Genomic DNA, 17,359 nt, shown 5'->3' with positions numbered 1-17,359 from the left:
GCATAGACATCTTTTCCGCGGCACTTCGATAGCGTTTGCAGACGAAGTAGAAAACGTTAACAACTGTTTCACGCCGGAAGTAGCGGAGACAGCAGACTCGTCTCTGGGCCATATCGACATCAGTTATGAACTGTCTACCGATAGCCAGACAGCACTGCGCAAGCTCTTGAATGAATTCCGGACCTGCTTTGCGAGTTCTTCAAAGGTACGTCAGACTCCCATCACTAGATACAGGATCATCTCGTCCGAGGACGCACGCCCGATACACCAGCAGCCTTACCACGTGTCGGCAATATAACGCGAAACTATACGTACGCAGGTCCGGGAGATGCTTGACGATGGCGTCATCGAAGCTTCCGACAGCCCGTGGTCTTCTCCGGTCGTTCTTGTCAAAAAGAAAGACGGAACGCTCCGCTTCTGTGTCGACTACCGGGAGCTTAACAACGTGACTAAAGAGGACGTGTACCCGTTGTCGCGTATCGACGACTCGTTAGATAGGCTACGGCGCGCCCACTATTTTTCTTCTCTAGATTTAAAAAGTGGCTTCTGGCAAACCGAGGTAGACGAACAAGACCGCGAGAAAACAGCCTTTGTGACTCCAGATGGTCTCTACGAATTTCGAGTCGTTCCTTTTGGCTTGTGTTCAGCCCCGGCTACTTTCCAACGAATGATGGACACTGTCCTCACTGGACTGAAGTGGGAGACTTTTCTTGTGTATCTTGATGATGTCGTCGTATTTTCTGAAACGTTCGAGCGGCATCTTCACCGCCTGCGGAGCGTGCTAGAAGCTATCCGATCGGCAGACCTCACACTTAAGCCGGAAAAGTGCCACGTCGGTTATGAGGAGCTCAAGTTCCTCGGGCATGTAGTAAGCGCCAAAGGGATCCGACCCTATCCAGACAAGCTTGCCGCGGTGGCCGCATTTCCAGCTCCTGCCGATAAGAAGGCCGTCCGGCGCTTCCTGTGTTTGTGCGCCTACTATCGCCAGTTTATTAAGGGCTTCTCGAAGATAGCGGAGCCTCTGAGTCGCCTTACAAAGGACGACACGCCATTTGTCTGGCATAATGAGCAACAGGCAGCTTTAGCTGAATTACGACAGCGCCTACAGTCAGCACCTGTTCTTGCACGTTTTGACGATGATGCCGATACCGAGGTGCATACCGACGCCAGTAGCATTGGCCTTGACGCAGTGCTCGTCCAGCGTCAAGATGGAGTGGAAAGAGTTATAGCATGTTATAGCCTATGCCAGTCGTTAACTGTCCGGTGCCGAGGTGAATTATTCGACTACGGAGAAAGAATGCCTCGCAGTCGTGTGGGCGATTATCAAGTTTCGCCCCTACCTCTATGATCGTCCCTTCAAAATATTGACGGACCACCATGGCCTCTGTTGGTTGGTAAGCATGCGCGACCCTTCAGGACGACTAGCACGGTGAAGCTTGCGGCTACAGGAATTTGACGTCACTATCGTTTATAAGTCTATCCGTTAAGTACGAATACGCCGATACACTGTCCCGCGCACCCATTGATCCTGTCAGTCAGGAAACAGAGGACGATGACGGCTTCCTGGGCGCCATTAGATTGTCGGACTTGATCAGACGGCAGCGTGACGACGCTGATATTCGACCGATGATCGATTATTTAAAGGGCCGCGGCTCAGCCATACCACGCCATCTGTCCCGTTCGTTGACGTCCTTCTGTCTACGAAACAACGTGCTAACTAAGAAGAATGCTCGTTCGAACAGCCGTGCTTACAAGAGACATGCGGAACGACGTCCTCTTCGCTTGTCATGATGAACCCACATCTGTCCATTTAGGCTTCTCACGAACACTCGCTAGAATAAGCGAGATGTACTATTGGCCCTGGCTTTCGGCAAACGTAAAACAGTACGTTAAAGACTGTCGTGAATGCCTGCGCATAAAGACACCATCCGTTAAGCTGGCTGACTTCCTTTAGCCAATTGAAGCACCTCACACGCCTTTCGACCAAGTCGGCATGGACATTCTCGGACCGTTTTCTATTTCTGCCGACGGCAACAAGTGTGTGATCGTCGCGACTGATTATTTAACACGGTATGCTGAGACGCAGGCGATCCCACGGCTTCAGAGGTAGTGCAGTTATTATGCGCTACATCGTACTGCGTCTCGGTGCTCCCTTCACTGTCATAAGACACAGACGGACAGCATTCACAACCCAGCTTGTGGATGAAGTTTTTGAATTAAGCACCACCAGGCATCGAACGACGACCTCGTATCATTCACAGACCAACGGACTTACCGAGCGACTGAATAAGACGATCACAGACATGATCTCCATGTACATCGACGTTCAACACAAAACATGGGATCGGATCTTGCCTTAGGTGACCTTCGCGTATAACACCGCCGTACAAGAGACGACGCGATTCACACCATTTCGCCTCCTCTACGGTCGCGAAGAGTCCAGATGATGCTGGATGCTATGCTGCTGTATCAAGACGCCGACCAATTGACAACTGACGCCGATTAATTTTCTGAGCGTGCCGAGGAAGCTCGGCAGCTCGCGCGGCTGCACATCGGCAAGCGTCAGCAGACGGACGCACGACGTTACGACATCCGCCACAGGGACGTGTCCTACAAACCCGGAGACCAAGTCTGGGTGTGGACCCCTGTTCGCCGCCGTGGCTTCTGTGAAAAGGTGATGAGCCGGAATTTTGGTCGGTATAAAGTACTACGCCGCGTCAGTGACGTTAACTACGAAGTGGTCCCGGACAAATCACCACAGACACGGATCCGGACACAAAGACAACCGAGCTCGGACATAGTTCATGTTGTGCGCATGAAACTGTACACTGCGCGTTCTTAATGTTTTTCTCTCATTCACACTTCTTTGTTTCTGCTTTTCATTTATCTTTGCGAGCTTGCCTCTTTGTTCATTGACTGTGGCAGCGGAACGTTTCTTTTGTGGTGGTATATTTTTTTTTATTGCTTACGCCTATTTTACACCATCGAGACGGTGCTTTTGTTCGGAATAGGGGATAATGCCGCATGTAGGTGTGGGTCGAAGGCAAGAGTGGGTCGAGCCCGAAAGAACAAAGAAGACCGCACGCCTTCTCTGCTCGCGAGCCAACCCCGACGATGGACGTACTTTCCAAAAGCCAGCTGCTCTGCGGTTTATTAAAACCCCAAGAGTACTTCTGAAGGCTCGTGACAATACATTGCATATAGTGTATTTTGTCTGTGTCCTTCCACACGTAACATTTTGGTGGAGGTTTGCGATTCCCGTGCTCGGCACGGAGCTCCGCAGCGGTCGGTACATCGAGCTTGTCACCATAGCTCCCGGTGAAGAGACTGCATCAGCAACGGCTGCGGCTAGTGATACTGCTCCAATCGTCACGGTTGCCCACCATCGCGACCCTGGTGTGTTCATTGGCCTGGAGGGACACGTCGTTGTTTGAATGAAACTCTGTGAACGCGTCAGTGCCAATAACAGGTGGGACCCAATGTTTATGCTCGCCAATGTCATCTTTTATCTCAGCGGCACCCCACGCGTGTGGCTTCAAACGCATGAAGGTGAGATCACCAGCCGGAACATTTTTAAAGCAAAGCTACGCGAACTGTTGTCGACCCCTTTGGGCGCAAGGTTGCCGCGAGAAAGGCTCATGCGACTCGTGTTCAGACATCTACCAGAGCGGTACGTTTCATACATACAAGATGTCTTCGGCTCTTTGCCGCAAAGCTGGCGACGCTATGCCTGAAGCAGATAAAGTGGCTAATATACTAAAAGGAATCGCGGACGACGCTTTCAATTTGCTTGTTTTCGGCAACGTCTCGAATATCGACGCCATCATAAAAGAATTCCGTTGCCTTGAACAAGCTAAGAGCCGCCGTATCACAGCACATCACACGGCTACCCAATACTACTGCTACGTCGACATGTGCGGGTAGACCGTGTGAGCCCACCGCCTGTGACTATGTAACCAGCATTGTTCGCCGCAAGCTCGAGGCCGCCTGTTCGCCATCCTTCTCCGCGACGCCTCCTGATCCGTCAGCAACCGCGATTGCGATGATTCAGGCGGTTGTCAGACAGGAATTCGAGAACATGGGCCCAGCTCCGTGTGTACGCGTCGACTCAACGCGGCGTTCTACAGTTCTCTAGCGGCCCTCCTCGTCTCTGGCAGTCCTTTTCCGCCACATATCGCAAGCTTCCTAATGGTGCACCCGGATGACAAGCCTATCTGCTTGCACTGCTGTCGCATCGGCCACGTCGCTCGTCACTGCCGCAACCAATGGGTACCACAGACTCGGACATACGCCGGCGCTTATTCCCGCACCTTTAGACCTACTGATCCCTTTGCCACCCGCCATGAACCCACTGCCGCTGTTGCCCCAACTCTCGAACCTTCGCTACGGTCACGCACCTTCACCTCAACGCCGTCACTCTTGTTCGCCCCAAACCCGTCGCTTCTCTTCGCCGCCTATCGCCGTTTCGCACCCAACCGGAAAACTAGACACTGCAGCTTGTGGAGATGAAACTGCGTTGTCGACAATGCCCTCAAATCCTCTGCTCTCGCTACCTATGAACCAAAATCTTCTTGACGTTGAGGGCTATCCTGTCATTGCACTGATCGATACAGGAGCCCATCTTTCTATTGTGAGCGCTGCCTCCCGACGACGACTCAGAAAACTCCTCACCCCAGCGTCGGCACGAGTCTTCGGCGTTGCGAATGGTGGTACTGTTCCTATCGTCGGCATGTGCACGGCACGCGTCAGCATCGCCGGTCGCCACAATCCTGTATTCACTGTGATTCACCAGGCGCTCGCGGTCAAGCGTCGCATTCATACTGGCGATGCTACGCTTTGTAAAAGTTGGGGTCGGGCATGTCAAAAGGAGTAGCTGGCCCACGCTGTCGTCCGACTCATCCACGCTAAGGACGTTGTTGAAAATGGGAAAGTGTTCTCATCGAGAACGAGGAGTGCGGGGTTTATTTACAATACCTACGTGAAGAGTGGCGAACATTACGTCTCATCAGTCTAGCATGACTGAAGTGAAGCACCCTGAGGAGCCGAAAAAGTTTTCTTAAGTCCCCCCTGTCCTCCCTAGATCCATAGGCCAGGGAGAACTACCGCTCCCGTTCGTACAATCGGAGTGTCCAAGGTCGTCGAAGGATCCGCGTTGAGGGCGAGGGTTTACACAATCACTCCCGCACATTTTTTCACTGAACACACAGAAAGGAGAGGAGCTTCGTGGACGGGGATTGCCGCGCTTGACTCAAGCTGGCGCGTCTTGGTTCCTGGGATGATCCAGCAGTTAGCTGGAGCGCCTCTCAAACGAGCGTGGTGGTTACCGGAGTCCGTGAAGGAACGCCTTAGAACATCATTTTCTAGGCGTTTTCTTGCTCCCATTGGTCCGTGACGGTGGTGAAACAGCAAACAACACTTGATGCGCCAAACGTGTCTCGCCTTGCTGGCGCCGCAGGTCTGTCCGAAGGGGACGTATTGTTAGCTTCACAAAGCGATTCGTCGCAGTGGGGCAGGAGAGGCTAGGCGGTCACTACCCCCGCTGGCCAATCGTAACAGCTCCTCTATGGCTCGGAAAATCTCGACTGGCCAATGCTGATAACCACTGGGCAGGAAGAGAATGGCTGGTGGCAAGGGGGATGACTCGGCTTGCAGCAACCAGCTGCGAAATGCTGACATGCACCCCAAAACATCTCACAATGACAGCCAGCAGCAAAGCGAACCCCACAACACGGCTCTGCGCAGTGATGAAGTATCTTGGATCTCGCTTTAGACCCACCAGGCTTCAAAGGAAACATGAGTGCAAGAACAACAAAGACTCCATTTAGCTATGCCAATTTCGAAGGAATTTCGTGCCGACAAAATTAGCAATCATGGATGGATTATTACTAAATGAAAGGGGTTCGTCTTGGCTTAACGAAAAAAAAAATTAATCGGGATCCTTAAACGCAGAACGAGTTTCAAATTAGCCTGCTCAAGCCATCCGCATTGATATGCAACTTTCCCTTCTTATATCCAACGGTGAAGTTCTACTGTTGAAGGGTGACGCTCCGGAGCAAGCGGCCATTTTTTTGTGACATCTGATAAGCCATGTCAGAGAGCAGTGGTCGGTCTAGAAGATGAATCTCGCTCCGTACAACTAACACGACAACTTCTGGGCGGCCCAAACCAAACAGGCACATTCCTTCTCTGGAGCGCTATAGGCGTCTTCTCTTACAGTTAGTTTACGGCTGGCATAGATAATAGGATGTTCCTCATTATCATCGCCGACCTGAGTGCCACGCCCATTCCTCTGTCGCTTGCGTCGCACTGTATGCGCTGTATGAATTCCTTTGTATAGCCTGGCGTGCGAAGCACAGGACGAGAAACTAACAACTTCTTCTCTTTGTTCTTATTCCAGTGCGTTTGTTAAAGGACTTGCTATTTGCGAATAATTCGGAATGTACTGTTGATTGTACCAAAAAAGTCCCAAAAATGAACGAATGTCTGTTTTCGTGCGCGGCTAGAAGATGAAGCGCGGCTGTGAAAAATCGCCGATCGTAGCTGTTAATTTTCAGCTCGACCGGCCGTCTCGTGCAGTGGCCGACAACATGGCCCAGATAAGTAACCTACGAGCAGCCAAACCTACATATTTATGCCTTCATCGTTAATCGGGCTTCCCTCAATCGCGAGAACACCTGCTTGAGGTGAGATACGTGCTGTTTCCAGCTGTGAGAAAAAAAATTGCGACATCATCAAGATATGGCAGTGCGAACACCTGTAAGTCTTTTAGGACAATATCCATCAACTTAGAGAAGCTAAACGGCGCGTTCTTCAGCCCGAAGCTGAGAACGAGAGGGTGAAAAGTGCCTACAGGTGACATAAATGCGGCATAGCGGCTGGCAGTTTCTGACAGAACTTGCCAGTATCCCCGAACGAGACCTAGAGTCGAAATGCATTTAGCAGGGCTGACTCTTTCGATTCGTTCCTCAATGTTGGGTATCGGGTACAACTGATTCCTGGTGATGATATTTAACTTCCTGTGGTCAACACACGGACCAGGGTCCTTATTAGGATTCCACAAGTATAAGCGGTGACGTGTAGTCACTCTCAGCGGTCTCAATAACTCCCAACTCTAGCATGCGCTATATCTCTGCCTCTACAATTTCTCTCTTTCGTGGAGACACCCTGTAAGGCTTTGATCTTACGGGTTCGGTTGATGTCAGCTGTATTTCATGCGTTATTAGTTCGGTTCTACCTGGGCGAGTGCTGAATCTACCGAGATATTCCCCTGGCAGCCCCTTTAGCTCATCTAGCTGCTCAGATTTAAGAGCGTCCGTGGTTACCGAGTGTTATACAGCTTCTTCCAGGCTGATTTCAGAATTGGAGGTTGCCTTACACTCATTAAACTCGGTGTTAATGTCATCCGGCTCTTTGATGGTAAAGTTAACGACTCTGCTCCGCTCCACGTACGGCTTCATCAAATTGCAGTGATATATCCTCACTTCCTTCCTGCGACCGGGCATTTTCAGAGCATAGTTAGTATCTGAAAGTTTGTGCAACACTTTAACGGGCCCGTCCCAGTGAACTTCAAGCTTGTTCTTTCTTGAAGGTTTGAGGATCATTACCTGGTCTCCGGCGTTAAACGTACGAAGCCTCGCATTCTTGTCGTAATAGAATTTGGCGTTCTTTTGAGCTACTCCCATGTTCTTTCCGACTAGTTCTTGGGTTGCGCTTAGCCGTTCCAGCAAATTTAGCACGTATTCAACCACTGTTGGACACTCTCCTCTTTCTTCCCACATCTCTCTTAACATTCTCAGTGGAGAACAGAGTGTCCTCCCATACACTAGTTCTGCTGGCGAGAACCCTGTAGCCTCTTGAGGAACCGTTCGCAAAGCAAACAAAGTAGCCGGAAGACAATTCTCCCAGTCCTCCTTGTGCTCGTAATAGTGTCCTCAAAACTCGCTTAAGCACTGAATGCCACCCCTCTACACTATTTGACTGAGGGTGATAGACGGAACTGTGTATTAACTTTACCCCGCTCTTTTGTAAGAATGTGGAAGTCAGTGAGCTGGTTAACACTGACCCTTGATCCGCCTGAATTTCGGCTGGAAAACCGACTCGGGCAAATGCTGTCAAAAGCGCGTCTACTACTTCGGTGTAGCTGAGTTCTTTCAGAGGAATCGCCTCAGGAAATTTTGTAGCCGGACACAGGATGGTAAAGAGGTACCAGTAACCCGACTTTGTCTTTGGTAGAGGCCCTACCGTGTCTATCACAAGTCGTCTGAAAGGTTCTGATATTAAGGGAGCTTTAGTGGAGCTATAGTGGAGCTTTCCATGTTTCTCCTGGTTTGCCACAGCGCCGGCAGGGGTCGCATGATTTGGTTGGTAACAACTTTATTTATAGCCCTGCAGAGCTTTTGCTGACGGGGTCTTATTGTCTTCGACGTAGGGACGTCAAGGTGTTGCCTCGCCGCCGCCTCGCGGGCCTGCTGGACGGCCCAGAGTTGTTCGCCGAGGCTATAGGGCTGCGCAAGGTAGCGGCACACCGCAGCGGAAGGGTTCCGGAGTTAGCACCGTGCGAGTTGTTGTTACAGTCCTAGAGCGTGTAAGTTAAAGTGGCCATATCAGTGTGGCAGACCTTGCATATATTTGTCGGGTACGTACCTGGGTAGAGTCTGTGGTATTGTGCCGGGTTAGGGTACGTGAGCGTCTGCACTTGTCTGGAGGGCAGTCGCTGGGCGGAGGGAAGGTTCGGCGGGCCAGGCAGAGGGCCTTGGTAATTTCGTTGTAGCTCGCCAAGCAGTCTTTGGTGCTGTCCCACGGACGACGGTCGCCGGCGCGGTTCGCGAGCTCGCGCGCCTTGGCGTGTGCCGTCTCGTTTCGGTTGTGATGTGTCTCCAATACTTCTTCCATGTGCGCCGGGAACCACTGGATTCTGGTTTGAAATTCTACCTCCCGCTGGACTTGGCGATTGCTCAGGACTCGGGCCGCTCTCCGTGAGATCCATCCTTTGGCGAAGTTTCTGACCGCTTGTCTCGAGTCGCACAGAACCGTCGTGCACGTCGGATCCGAGAGGATGAGTGCCACCGCCGCTTCCTCCGCTTCTTCTGCGCACTCGCACGCTACACTTGCCGATATGCTCGTTTTGCCTCTCGAATAGACGACCGCAATCATGAATCGCGAGCGTTCCGCGAGCGTTCCGTCCATCCGTCCGTCCGTCCGTCCGTCCGTCCGTCCGTCCGTCCATCCATCCATCCATCCATCCATCCATCCATCCATCCATCCATCCATCCATCCATCCATCCATCCATCCATCCATCCATCCATCCATCCATCCATCGCAGTTGTAATTTTTTTCTTTCTGATTATTGGTAGGACATTAGGCAAAATAACAACAAGAGCCTGGTGACGCAACCCACCGCCCTGTTTCAGAGGGGCGCTCATACCATCCGTCCGTCCGTCCTTCCTCTGTCCGCGAAGCCCAAGTTGGGAACTCTATATATTTATAATATCAGGAGAAAATGTGCACAGAGCGGTTGGCATAGCACCCGAAGTAGTACGCATTTATTAAAACTTACCACGAACCAAGCGCACTGGGTCGAGTTCTCCGAACGGAGGGTCACGTGCTGGGCCGACATTTTCTTGGGAGAAAAAAAAATATTGACCGATGATTACGATACTTCCTAATGCGAAATTTGAGCGCAGCTCTATACGTGTTTTCATTTCGCGATATATTGTCTCCTGCGCCACGTTGCAAAGCAAGTAAGACTCAAGCACAACGATAGCGGCGAGCAGAGTCGGCGATCGTCGAAAATCAGATTTGCGGGTCAAGCGCGTCGGCTTTTATACATGGCTTGTCGGAGGTTTCAGCATAGAGAAAGAAATTCAAGAAGAGCGCCCACTCCCATAGAGCCCAGCGGCCGATCTGACTGTAGCGCACCAAGCGGATGGGATGAACACGTTCCGGTTTCGGTTTTGGGCACGCGCGTTTTGAACGCCAGCTGGTACACGCCACGCCGGCTCCGCTGATCGGCGCGGTTTTTTGCCGCAAAGCGCGCCGCGCCTGGCGCGCCTTGCGGCACAGCGCCAGACGCGGCGCGCGTGCTGCGGAAGTATCCCAAGAAGTTACAAAATTACAATAATTTTGAGGGTCAGAGAATGCGTCACGAACTTGTTCCAGTAAGATTCAGCACACGCGAAACCGTCACCACGGTCGAGTTGCTTTTCACTAACTACGCCACAAAGCCGGATGCGGCCAGCGTGCCCAAAAACTACCGAAATAATTAAGTTATAATAATTTTGGGGCTCATATAAAGCGTTGCAAACATCTACCAGTACGAGTCGTTAACTCAAATTAACTGCGTCAGAATGGCCGAGCTGTTTTTCGCCAACTGCGTCGCTAGTCTCGGTTTTGTGCCGTAAGCCTAAATTTGCTTGAAATGCGTCGCAGACTGTCAAACAAAATTTATCACCTTGCCGTAGTCTAATAGTGCAGCGGTGCCGTGTCGAAATGCAGAAGGAACGCAAGAAAATGCCGGCAGCCCAACAAACAGGCTGCATCCAAAAGAGACGGGTCGCCGTACAGGCAAACTTCACGTGCGCAGCCGGCCTCGCTCGCTTCGGTGAGACGTCTGGCGCATGACGCATCATATAGCGCGTCTGGCGTGTCACTAGCTTGTTGCTAGGTGACGCAAGAAAAATAGACCGCAAAGTATAAGTTCATTTGTACGCAATACTTTTTAGTTTTAACGGGAAAGAATTAAAAAATAAAACGTTGTCTATAAGTTCATTCCACATTCTTTTTTTCCGATGCTCGCGTGAACTAACGGATGGAATTAGCACTAGGCGTGACGTGTTTCCTGTTGCCAGTTTTCGCCGAGGGTCCCCTCTTGTTGAATTTCTTTCTCTATGGTTTCAGTGTAATAGCTGCTGCCCGCGTGACATCAAGAAAGTACTACACCATTCGCGTCGCGCATACAATCAGATTACAAATACTATGGCGCCATCTCTTAGTCTCGTGCGGCACTCTGCTTTCCGCTTCATCCTTTCGCCATACTTTCCTCCTCCATTTTCCGCCTCATGCTTTCACTGTAGCCTCCTCCTCCACTTTCCTTCTCGCGCTCACTTCTTTCATCTCCTGCTGCGCTCCGCGTTCTCTTTCATCTTTCGCTGTGCTCTTTCGCTCGGTTAGGCCGAGAAACGACGCCGAAGCACGCCGATGCTCAACGCAAGATTGGGCGCGTAGGAGCTGCGCTGTAAAAAAGAAAAACGAGAAGGTTTTAGCAACACCAGTACGTTCCAGAAGGGCACGCTCTGCGTGTCCTCCAGCCGGCTAGGCGTCGACTAGCAACGGAGACGCGCTGCTTTGGCGCCTTCAGTACTTTTTTTCTATGCTTTGCCACAGGGCCTGGCACGGATGTTTCCTGCCAAGGGGAGCGGATCGACTCAGCGCGCAGCGCGAGGGAAGGAAAGAAGGGTTAGGTGTATCGATGCCCGCTTCAGCGGCCGCACTGTAATGAATAATGACACGTTGTTACTACCGATGTGTTTTATTGCGACATATCCAATTGGACGTAAATTTACGTTCATGGCTGGGCGGAGCATGCGCAGAGCGGCTTCTTCTAGAACGTACTGTAAGAGGCCTTTCCTAGAAAAAAACACGAAAAAAGGAAAACGGGTTGCGATTTTTACAGTACGTGCCACCTGTGCCTGCGCTGCTAATGCTCCGCCCAGCCGTTGACATGAACTTCAGTATAACCTCCAAATGAATATTCTACAATAAATCGACGTGTCATTAACGCAGTAGATAATGTGTAGTAATTCATAGGTTTGCGACCGCTAAAGCGGCACCTACGTGCCACTCGGTGCGAGACAACCGCGCGTTTATCTACCTAGTACACTTTATACCACAGCAAAGGGATGAGACACCACGAGCTCAACCGTAAGCTTAGGGATAGCCTCCTAGTTTGGCGCGTGGCAGGTGCTAAAATCGGAAGTAATGGCGTCTATGTGAACATCCAAAATCAACCCGACCAAATCCAAATCAGCCCCAACCCCCCGAGCGATGGGAGACCTTGTTGTCCAGCCCCGACCTACCTACCCAGCTCGCGCTGGCGGCTAGGGGCCAGGAACTGCTGGACGCATATGGGACCTGAGAAGAAGGTTCCACCCCATCTGGTGCCAGCGCGCACCAACCGTTACTAAGGGCTCAGTATAAAAGTTGATTCTCTCTCTCTCTCGCTCCAAAATTAAATTTGAACTGCGCGCCACGATGGCGTCTAGTAGGCGGAGCATTGTGGATCTCACTTCGCTCCGCCGTTGCCTTCGCAGTGTGAAACATTGAAGAAGGACCGGAAGCACCGCGAAGGGGTTCACAGGCGATCATTGATTGCCAATAACTTCACTTTTGCTGAACGCATTGAAGTACTTTATGCGCAAGATATCTCTGAAAGTGTTTTAATGTCAAATGCATTTCGAGACTTCGATAAGCAGTGGTTCAGGACCCCTTTAAGCGTTCGGCTGCGTCAGTCCTCGATAAAAGTACAGAAACAAGGTTTCTTCCTTCGTTTGCTTTCATAGCAGATTTGTTGGCGAGGTCGTTGCCGGAGATACCGCAATGACCCGGCAGCCACTGAAACCTGACGTGTTCTTTCGCGATCACATAACGGTGCATTTCTCGTATCTCTGACACGAGTTGATCACAGGACGCGCGACGAAGCGCTGCCAAAAAAACATTGTAGGGCCACCTTTGAGTCGCAGACTATTGCCTACCGATTAGACGGTTGGTGGTTAACGTAATCAACGGCGCCTCGGAGGGCAATAAAATCCGCACCGGTCGATGTTGTTACGTGAGAAATCTTGTATCTGATGCTTATTGATCGTGATGAGATAACCACTGCACCGGTGAAGCTGGTCTCAGTGGAAGAGCCATCCGTACATATATGGACTCGTTTAAAGTAGAAAGTGCGCAAACAATCCAGAGTTGCTTGCTTTAAATCCAAGGTGGACAGGTCCATCTTATTTCTTATTCCTCGGACGGAAAGGCGCACTTCAGGTTGTTGTACACACCGCAAGGCTGACGGTGAACGTGCTGAGGGTGTGAATGCCGACAGTAGGGAGGCACGATGAGTGTTGACTATACGCTGGAGAATGATGTCTGTGGTCGTCGTTCTGGCAGGCAAGCAAGGTAGTTCGATTGCATATGTGAAATGGGGCGAACATGCTCCCTCAGCGTGTCGATGGTAATGTAAGTCGCGATCGGATGGTCTCGAGCCATATATAACTGTTCCTGCTGTTGAGGCGCTCTGCGGAAGGTCGAGGCAAACGCGTAGTGCCTGTGCTTGCACGGTCTGAACTGCTCAAAGATTTGACTTGCAGGTTTTAGAAAGTACGGGAGAGCTATAGCGTAGAAATCCGATAAAAAGTACTCGGTACAACTGTAGCATGCAGCCCACTGATTATCCCCATGTTTTGCCGGTGACGAATTTGAAGACGTGGGCAATATATGCGAACTTCTTCTTCAAGCGGTCAAACTGAGGGCTTCAAGTGAGGTGCCGGTCAACAATGATAAACAAAAACTGATGATTTCTCTTGTATAGAGACAGGCTGGCCATTGAGGCATACTGGATAATACTGGATCTTGTGGCGTAAAAGCGACTAACGCACATCTTTCTGTCGAGATGGTTAGGCCTTGTTTGCGAAGATAGCCAGATGCCTTCGTTGCTGCCTTCTGTAGCCTTGGACGAACCTGCAGGCGAGTCACTGCTGATGCCAAGACGCCGTTGTCATCGGCGTAGATTGAGACACTGTTTCCGGTAGGGATTCGTTCAGCCCAAGAAGCGCGAGATTGAAAAGTATAGGGCTTAGAACACCGCCTTGGGGACGTCGCGGCACGTGTAGTGGTAGTGGTCGGTAGTCGAACCATCTTCAGTATGTACAAACAAGGACCTTCGCGTCAAGTAGCTTCCCATCCATTGAAATACTCGTCCTCCTAGATCAGTTGTCAAAAGCGCGTCTAGGATGGCTTGGATGGGAAATGTCGTTGGCAACTTTCACGTCAAGAAAGAGCGCTACTAATAATCTCCTCCTAGATATTTGCTGCTCTACAGATGACACTAGATCGATGACGTTGTCAATCGATGAACGGCCTCGTCGAAATCCTACCATAGAGTCAGAGTAAATTTTGTGTTCAGGTACCATTCGAACGCATGAGGATCCTAAGTTCCAGGAGCTTCCAAACGCAGCTGGCGAGTGCTATAGGCCTATATGATGACAGTTCCAGCAGTGACTTTCCTGCTTTTAGGCAGCGGTATCAGGCGGCATGCGTTTCCATTTCTGTGGAACGACACCATCTTGCCATGATCTATTTTCACGGACTAATAATTGCTTTCTTCCGACGCTTCTCAAGAGAGCAACGATCATTATTTCCAATGCTCTTCAAATAAGCACTTAAGGACATTATCCAATCATGTAGTGATAAAAACATTATTGAGCTGTAAAAAAAGCGCTCCAAAGTAGTATTCGAACACACGTATTCACGTTCACGAGCTTAGTACTGTGAACACTTCACCAAAGCCACTATTTTGTTTTTCTTTGTGGCATGCAAAACAAAACTGGAAGTATATTACAGAGCGAACATCGCTACACACTCAAAACTCGGGCAAACACACGCATGCTTCCAGCAAGTGCATCCAGTCAGGCGGAGGTTCCTGCGCATCGTACACACTTCTCACATAAGCTGCACTTTCGCGAAAGAAGGGTCTTGTAGATCTCGGTATTTCGGCATGGTGATCATACAACCTAGATCTCCAGAGGCTGTATAAACCAAATGCTACAAACATGTCATAGACAGGACCGCCAATATGATGGTCCTCTCTAGACCGCAATGGTAGAAACCTAATTTAGTATGGCGTGATGTCAATATGCTTTATAAACGTCCGTTGGAGAATGTCCCCAAAAAGTATATCATCTTTACAATCCATGAAAGAGTGATCTATGGTCTCGGCACGTGGACAGAGTCGACAGTACGCGTGGACCACGGCGCATAGCAGTCCCTCAAGGTTAACTAAGCTTTAACAGGAAGTGTTTCCGAATGCAATTTAAAGAAAAATGTTTTAACTTCAGGAGGTATACACATTTTACGGACACACCTAAGTACATCCTGATAAGGGAAACCTGAATAAGGTGCACGATACAAAGGATCTGGGAAAATTGAGTCCACTAGTTCAGTAGAAATCGCTTTTCGACTCTCAGTGAAAATGTACTCCAGGCTGAATCTAACTTTCAAAAGAAAAGAGTGAATGACCTCCCTGAGAAAGCACCAAGAAGCCTGTGGGACATCTTTGGCATCTGGTTACAATGCTATATTAGGAAGATAATGAATTAATTGGAGCTGTAACGTTTCTCGCAAAAACGGATGGCCACTGCCTCGAAAGAAAAAAAAAACAAGCCAGAAACAATTTGCCTGACGAAGAGATGGACTAATCTTAGTAGGCCACCACTTTCAAGAGGGAGGAAATTGAGCGCCAAATAAATGTTTCAAATACGCGATGCAGTGCCTGAATGCGAATTCGGGAGCAGTGCAGTTCTTGCAGCACATACATTAGACGGAAAACTAAAAAGCATTGCACACTTCAGCACGACTGAATGTGGACAAGTTACGACCTCGCCATGACTTCGCTTTAAGTTGCATTTTTACTCCTCCCGACCAATGAGTATTGATATTTTGACACTGTGAGAGAGGCACTCACAAACAGCGCATATCTTTGTTGAATGCCTGCATAATGTGATGGCATTGTGGCCTGTAGCCCAAACTAAAAACCTCAGCTTTTAAAAAAGTGAACTCTAGCACCAGCAAAAATCTTCTGTAATTGCAAGAGCAGTCTTTACGCTATCTTTATCAGTGCGAAAAAAAAGGCCCTGTCGTCTGCACATGCAGGAACCCGAATTTCATTCGACGGCAATTTAAACCTTTGGCAATTTCGTTCTTTCAGGATGTGCATACAATGTGGCTCTAAATACAAATAGAACAGAAGCGGTGACATAGGGCATCCTTGTCGTACTTATGAAATATTAATCGTATCGCAGAGAAAACCGTTGACTATCAGCCTTGTCGAATCATTAGCATGACATATTCTGACACCTTTAAGGAGCCGAGATCCAATATTTATATGCTCTAGTACACAGGAACGAGTGATTCACCCTGTCAAGCGCCTTAGCTAAATCTAGCTGTACCATTGCTACATGTCCAATTCCCTCAGCTACACACTCAAGCACCGATCTGGCAACATGAATGTTGATCTGAATAGACCGGCCTTTGATGCCGCATGTTTTGTGATCACCGACCGCAGATCTTACCACGACTTGGAAACGGTTAGCTAATACCTGTGCAAAAAATGATGATGCACATTGCATAAGGAAATAAGCAGATATCCACCCACTTTCTGCAATTAAGTCTCATAATTGCTTTTGGCTGTAAAGACAGTGTGTCCTTCGTACATTGTGGCAGGTAGGTACCCTACTTCCAAGGCCTCACGGTGCGCCTGAAGTATTAATGCTGATAAGAGGGAACGAAAACACTGATAAATTTTTTTTAACAAACCGCGCGGTAGGACAAGACACTAGGAAGGAAATGGGACAGAGGAGCGCTCGTCTGTCTAATTTCTTTCCTTGTGTCCTATCCTACCACGCAGTTTGTTAAAAAAGATGAACCCGTACCGACTCGCGAAGCTGTCAACGCTTTTTACGCTGATAAAATGCAGCAGTAAGGTCATCCGGGCTGGGCCTCTTGCCTTTCGCTAACGAATCAATGCATTCAGTTGCTTCATTGATATCAATGCTTTGATTTGATAATCATAATCACCCAGATCTTGCGCGTTACATACACAATTGAAGTCTTCAAAAAGGACCAATGCACGATCAGTATAGAAATGGTGTTCTAGAGATAACAAGAAACATTCTCGTTCACGTAACTTGTTCGGGGCATAAACACGCAAATCGAAAACTCATACCACCGATATCAATGTCACACCATATTAGGCGCCCTTCTCTATCTGTTAACAAATGCAGCCCATCACATTGTAAACGTTTCTTAACAGATAACATACAATCAGCGCAAACACCTATTGCATGGCTTACACAAGCTTTATAGCTAGATAGGAATGGAGATAAGCTGCTTCTGTGTCTATACCAGATTCGATCTTTGTTTCTTGGATAGCGGAAATATCTAATTTCCGATTGCGTAACAAACGAAGAAGCTGTACTTTTCGTCGCTTACTGCATAAACCATGGACATTTAAAGTACCAATATCGAAGGGGACAGCGCCCGCAATGATTACCTATGTTGGCGCCGCGTTTAAACGCTGCTTCGTAATGACATTAC

This window comes from Dermacentor andersoni, chromosome 1 (genome assembly GCF_023375885.2).
Source record: "Dermacentor andersoni chromosome 1, qqDerAnde1_hic_scaffold, whole genome shotgun sequence".
Taxonomy (NCBI): domain Eukaryota; kingdom Metazoa; phylum Arthropoda; class Arachnida; order Ixodida; family Ixodidae; genus Dermacentor; species Dermacentor andersoni.
The sequence above is the reverse complement of the archived record's forward strand: the minus strand, read 5'-3'. Positions refer to the sequence as shown.